This window comes from Gadus chalcogrammus, chromosome 2 (genome assembly GCF_026213295.1).
Source record: "Gadus chalcogrammus isolate NIFS_2021 chromosome 2, NIFS_Gcha_1.0, whole genome shotgun sequence".
Taxonomy (NCBI): Eukaryota; Metazoa; Chordata; class Actinopteri; order Gadiformes; family Gadidae; genus Gadus; species Gadus chalcogrammus.
In genome coordinates, this window is record NC_079413.1 from 21,808,032 (window position 1) to 21,815,531 (window position 7,500).

The window sequence follows — 7,500 nt, forward strand, 5'->3', positions numbered from 1 at the left end:
TAAATGATGACTGTGAGCACAGAGGTGTTGGGGAGAGGCTGAGGTATACTGGGTGCAATGTCTGGTGGCGTCGCTGTGTTTAGATGAAGAGGAGGGAGGGAGGAGCAGAGATGAAACTCAGAGATGAAATCTGGGTTTTGTTTCCTGTGTGCTTTCTGACTTTTGTTATGACATGTTATTGATTTTTAATTGTTCGGCATATTAAATCCTTTGTGAGCGATTTGTCATTAATGATTCTTACGCATGAGATAATTGGATGAGGAAGTTGTTTGTTTTCCACCCTGAAATGTGGTACGTGACATGAAGGGTGCTCTGGAGTTTTCCTTTGAATCCCGGAAGCAGCTCCAATTTAAGTGAAGTATTGATTGAAATTCCATTAAATCCCAAGTTGTAAAAATAAAGATAAAATTCAATGATTAAATGACATGGTAGTTACAAAGGTATACTGTCACAAGACGGAAAACAATGCACGCTTTGTCGGTCTGTGTGAATGTGTTGACTTGTTGGCCACCGAGATCTGTTCATGTCCCTGGTTGTAATCGTGATGAAGAGGAAGTCTCTGCTGATCTTTTTCCATTGCTCATGTCTTAGACAGATAATAGAGGGCAGATCAAGTGGGCTATTAGTGAGGGCTTATTTAGGGATTCGGAGGAGGAGGAGGAGGGGGGGGAGTCCCTAACCATAACTAATACCAACCAAGGGACAACACAAGAGTCCCAATCGTTTTGATCGATAACACAATGGTTTATCATGTCAGTCGGACATCTTGTGTATCAAGTGATACCCTCGTTAGGAAGTGGATCATTAACAGATAGTTTCTTATCATGAAATGCCCACAATGCTAATCACTTCCGCCCTCTAAAGAGAGAATTCAACACTGACGAATGAGATTATGCTCCCGCTTGATTCCATTATAAGGCCCTTATTATTATCATCATCATACATTATTGGGCTGTATGGAAATAGCAATTTGCCCAAATCATATTACTTAATAAAGAAAGGGGGATAGCAAGGAGGGGAGGAAAGAAAGAAGGAGGGGGGCTGCAGTTAATTATGGTCTATCGTCATTAGGGCTGTGTTCAAAAAATCGATCCGCGATCCGATATCGATTCATGCTCAAAAAGCACGATATCGATCCAAAAATGTCTGGATCGATCTTTAATAAAAAAAAAAAAAAAAAAAAAAAATTCTAATAATACTTGGATTTTTGTCTAAAATAAATACTTGATTCTTGACTCTTCTCTCTCTGTGTCCCTCTTACACGTACGCAGATACAATCACAAACACATGGAGCTGTTTTGTCTATGGGACAGTATTTATTTGCATTATGTCTGTAAATAGATCGATATCGAATCGAATCGGATCGAATCGTGGATCGAATCGGATCGTGACCTTATGAATCGGAATCGGATCGATCCAGGAAATTCGGATCGATTCCCAGCCCTAATCGTCATATCATATCGACTATACTTTGAGGATATTGAGGAGATCGGGATGGGTCATTTCGGCATATTTGGAAATGCTTTTTGAGCTTTACCGTTGACCAGTGCATTTACGTTTACATTTTACCCTCAGGGCATTCAGCCGACGCTTTTAACCCAAAGCCAATGACCCTCGCTTCATGCACACATTCACACACCGACGGCGGGGTGATCCATGCGAGGCGACAGCCAGCTCGTCAGGAGTGGTCCGGGTTGGGGTCTCTTGCTCAGGCACACCTCGACACTGACGATGAGAGAAATATCATAACCTCTCTCTTTATCTCTCACTCCCTCAGGTCTCTTTCTTTCTCTTTTTCTCTCGCTCGCTCTCTCTCTCTCTCTCTTGCTCACAAACACGCACAGATGTCGAGGTACGAGAGGCAGCATCTGTTTGACGTCAGCCGCCGGGGGCTCCGCCCAAATTGCCCCCACCCTAAAACATGAGCGTGATGACACGCTGACGCTGTCGTGATCGGATGATCTCACCACGAGTCGTTAGGTCTCATCCCGACGTCATTCACCTGCCCATCCTGTGTGGTGTGTGTGTGTTTGTGTGATTGTGTGTTTTTGGTTTCAAGTACTTGCTCCTCTACCATGTATTTTTCCATGTATTTCTCTCCCTCTCTCTCTCTCTCTCTCCTCTCTCCACTCCCACTCTCTCTCTCTCTCTCTCTCTCTCCACTCCCTCTCTCTCTCTCTCTCTCTCTCTCCTCTCCCACTCTCTCTCTCTCTCTCTCTCTCTCTCTCTCTCTCTCTCCTCTCTCTCTCTCTCTCTCTCTCCCTCTCTCTCTCTCTCTCTCTCTCTCTCTCTCTCTCTCTCTCTCTCTCAAATTATTGAAGGTCCATCATCATCACCATCCTCATCATCAACAGAGCTCCTGTTTGGTTTAAGGGGAGGGTCCCAATCACCAAGCCCTTTTACAGCACATGATTAAGTCTTTCTGAGTAGCTGCATCAGAACCTCCCAGCTCAGGGCTGCCTGGCCACCACAGGTGTGAGCTGTCAGTGTGATTACAGCCTGCCAGGGTGCGCTGGTTTCATCCTCCATCACAGCTGCAGCAGACCGATGTCCACCGGGGCGGGGCCATGTTCAAACGGTTACTCATGCTGTCTGTCCACTCAGACCGAAGGGTGAGTGGACAGACAGCATGAGTCTGTACCTAGCTGTCTGGCTATAGGTCTACTCCTGGCTTTCTTCTCGTTCTCTCTGAGGAAAAATATATAAAATAAATGAACCACCAAGTGAAGTCTGTGTGTGTGTCACTCAGCCTGTTGGCTCGCAGGAGACACTTGTCACAGTAGCACATTGTAGTGAGAAAGATCAATATTAAGATCTCAGATCAATAAATAAGTATTCTATAAGATTTAGGGTTTCAACCTGTAAAGGGAATATATAACGTTGCTGTGATAAACCTACGTTTTTCTCTGTGTTCGGACGTGTTGGAATCAGTTGGGATAATGAAGGAACACACCTCAACAAAATATAAAGTATAGGTTGTTTTTTAATATTTCGAGACGGAAATGTTCCATAATATGCCTAACTGCTGGTCATCGATTAGGGTGCTCAGAGTGAAGAAGTGAATAAGTGGTTGGTCGTGCACTAATTTGGTATGAGGCCGATTAGCTCTCCCTCTCTCCTTGCTTGCTGACTAAATGCTCCTATCAATCCATCTTTATGACTGCAAACACACACACACACACGCACTCACACACGCACACGTACACACACACTCATCCACACCAACACACGTACACATGCATACACACCACACACACAATCACACACACACACACACACACACACACACACACACACACACACACACACACACGTACACACACACTCACATGACACACACACAAAACACACACGTACCCACACACACACTCAAACACACAACAGGTACACACGTACACACACACTGACTTGACACACGCGCACACACGTACACACACACACGCACACGCAAACAGACAGACAAACACTCACACTCACACACGCACACAAATACACACACACACACACACGCACACACACACACACACACACACAAACACACACACAGACACACACACACACACACACACACACACACACACACACACACCACACACACACACACACACACACACACACACACACACACACACACACACACACACAGACAGATAAGCGGTGGCGGGACTGCTGTGGCTCCTGTGTTAGCCTACACTGATCCCGGGCAGAGAGAGAGAGCCTGTTGACTCTGCGCTGTGTACCCAACAGGGCAGAGAGGCTGAGCGTCTGATGCTCCCCGGGTGTGTGTGTGTGTGTCGAGCGGTGGGTGGGAGTGTGTGTGTGTGTGGGATATGGAGGTGGGGGGGGGGGGGTTGTATTTGTCCAGTTTGAAGAGGCCAACACACCGTGGTTCCTTCCTCAAATACTTTTGCCTGAGATAATGTCTTTCTAAAAGGGCGATTACTTCTGGTGTTTGCATGGTCGCAGTGCACTGTAGCAGATCACTGGAAGGATTGTGGGTAAGATGCTCGTGAGCGTCTGTTATTTCGACGTGCGGTTGTTTTTTTAACACAGTTGTGACCTCACCCTGATAAAAAGCGATTTTGCCTTTAACAGACGTCGCGGAGAGAACCGACCCTGCGTCACATGACGTCACCTGGCGGGGACAACAGGATGCGACGGCTGAGAAGATGGTTGGGCAGGACGGGCGGCCGATCAGGGGGCGATAGCGGCAGGCAATGGAGGTTGGGTTAGAATTAGAGGAGGCTTGGAGACGGGGTTCCTGCCGATCAGGATGCGATAGCCACAGGTCATGGCGGTAGTTACCTGTTGTAATGCAGCCTGAGGTGAACTGATTAGACGGTCCCCACAGACTTGGAGATGCAATCCCCTAAACCTCTGTGTGGTGGAGGGGAACGTCACGCAGACTTCATGGACCAATGCTTTATTCAATTCAATTCAATTCAATTCAATTCAAAAAAGCTTTACTGGCATGAGAAACAATCATTAACGTTGCCAAAGCAGCTGAACAATTAAGAGGTCAAAGTGAAAATTTTTAAATACAAAATATATATATCAGATATTAGATTATATAATCGTCCTATCTTTATCGCCGCGCTTATGTGAGGATTTGTCAGTGAGTTTGTGTTTTTAACATTGTTCTAAATAAAACAAATTCAAATCGACAGCAAGGAAACCAAGAAAGGACAAACATGACAAACACACGTGTGTAGCAACGCACAAAAATAGGAACATCTGATACGTAGTCAACAGACTGTTTGTGACAATCAACTCTGAGCCATTTCAGAAGTGAAAACGCTGTCCAACCTTCTGCTGGATGGTTGATTGACACGCGGTAACCTTTTCATCGAGCCCGAATGCATGTCACAGGCATGGCTCGCTGAAGGGCACTGTTATTGCAGCCTGATGCTAATCAATTGCAGTCGAATGACAGACCTAAACCCAAGCCAATTGCCATCTGCAGTAAAAACAGGATCGCTGCTTGGCCTATGCTGTGTCATACAGTCGACCTCCCGCTGTTCGCTGGAGGCAGAACACAACACCAACAGCTGGAGGCAAATGTAAATCAGGGCATATAGAGAAATACTGAAACAATGTGTTAATGCTGTGTTGATGGATGCCAGAATTAAATTGTTAGCCACATAGCATAATTGCCAAAGTCCTATTTCGGCCAAATTGTGATATCTAACCTAACTCTACTCTCCAAATGCTGCTGATTCACTTTGCCTCATTGGCTGTATTCTAAGCCAATCAGAGTGCTTTTTACATACCAATATCACTATCTACCTATGTCATTGATTTAATAAAGCATTTTATATGTTAAATACAAGTTGAACCTTAAAAAAGGACTCATCGCAATTATGCTCTGAGGCTAACGGAATGCTGCTGCCGGTATGGAAACAGTAAACGGGGAACCAGGAGAATAGGTGACTTATGTAGTCTGTGTTCTTTACTGCTTGTTTTATAATTGTACCCTGGGTTGTCTATCAGATGATAAAATGTCTAGCCATGAAACAAAGCGTGCACTCAGCCTCACATTGAGGAGGCAGAGACTCCAGTGCTGACAGACATGATTATAAGCTGCATGTTAACGGTGTACAGAATCTGAGTGACGGGAACACACTGGTTGGTCTGTCATGGGGCTGGACCCATGTTTTCTATGAGGATTCAAATGAAAGCATCTCCACTGTAATGGTGTGTGTGCGGGTGTGTGTGGTGTGTGTGTGTGTGTGTGTGTGTGTGTGTGTGTGTGTGTGTGTGGCGTGCGTGCGTGCGTGCGTGCGTGTGGGTGTGCGTGGGTGTGTGTGTGTGGGTGTGGGTGTGTGTGTGTGTGTGTGTGGTGTGTGTGTGTGTGTGTGTGTGTAAACAGGTGCTGCTTGTACACCGAACACATTTGACGATGAGTCAACCAAAGACATTTAGCTATCTGAGTGTATGTGGCTGACTGTGTGGCTGACTTATGGCGCGTTTCCACTGCAGGGTACGGAACGGATCGGATCGCAAAGGTGCGGGTTGGATCGCGTTTCCACCGCCAAAAGTGGGCGTGACCCGGACTTTGCCGTACCCGTTCCGACCCCATTTTGGGGACTCCTCCGTTGCGGTACCCAAAACGAGACCAGACGCCTGAAAGGGTACCCTGGAATTCTAGCTACACCCCCCTCCGTTGATTGGTCGACAGAATCGTCACTTCCGGTCGACGCGGGGATAAAGACGAACAAACAGTAGCCTCGAGGTATTATTCTTTACAATTAACATGTCGCGTAAAAAGCTTGCTTGGCCGAACAAGGAGGTGGAGACGTTCGTCTGCATTCTTGGGGAGGAAGACGTTGTTTACTATGTTTACGTAGCTGCCGCGGCGATCGACATCCGGCCTACCACCAAGGGTACTGTCGGCAGTGGAAACGCGACCTCGGAACTGAGCTGGGCTATACCGCCCCCTCCCTACCGCACCTTTGCGATCCGATCCGTTCCGCACCCTGCAGTGGAAACGCGGCATTATGCACACATGTGCATAAGATAAGATAAGAAAAGATAGTCCTTTATTAATCCCCCTTGGGAGAAATTCAGAGGTGACCAGCAGTACAGTGGGAAAAGAGAAGTGCGAAAAACAGTATACATACAATAAATGTACTAATTTAAAATAAAATTATAGTACAAAACTATTTGAATAAGATAAAATAAAGATAAGATACAATAAACATACCATATACATGTAACTGTCCATTTGTAGGTGACCTGTGTGTCAAGTAAATAAATAAATATGATGAAATATGAGGTATTATATAAATATAAGTAGTAATATAAATGTGCCAAATGGGCTGGGTCCCTGAAGTCATGGAAAAATTAATTAAATAAATAACAAATAACAAGGTTAACAATAGGTGCAGTCGTTAGGTGAGGGGTTTAGTCCTTAATCAGGTCGGGGAATAGGAGCTGTTGGGGCTTTGGGGACGTTGGGAGCGGGGGGTTCGAGGTGTTATAAAGTCTGATAGCTGATGGGATGAAAGAGCCCCCCCAGCGCTTTGAGGCCCGTGGCTGAGAGAGTCTGCGGCTGAATGCTCCTGAGTCGCCCGTTAGCTCGGCGCAGAGAGGGCGAGAGGGATTGTCCAGGATGGCCTGCAGCTTCCCCCCCCATCCTCCTCTCTGTCACAGCCCCCACATGCACAGTCCAGCCTCCTCCCCACCCCAGAGCTCGCCTTCCTCACCAGCTTATTCAGCTCGCTGGCACCTCTGCTCCCGATGCCTCCTCCCCAGCACACTACAGCAAAGAAGGTGGCGCTGGCTACCACAGACTGGTAGCACATCCGTGGTAGCCTAGTGCGCACATTCAAAGACCTGAGCCTCCTCAGGAAGAACAGCCTACTCTGTCCCTTCCTGTAGACCATATACCCACTCTCACACACGCACACGTACACACACACACACACTCATCCACACGAACACACGTACACAATACGTGTGTTCGTGTGGGCCTCAGTGTTGTCTGACCAGTCCAGATTA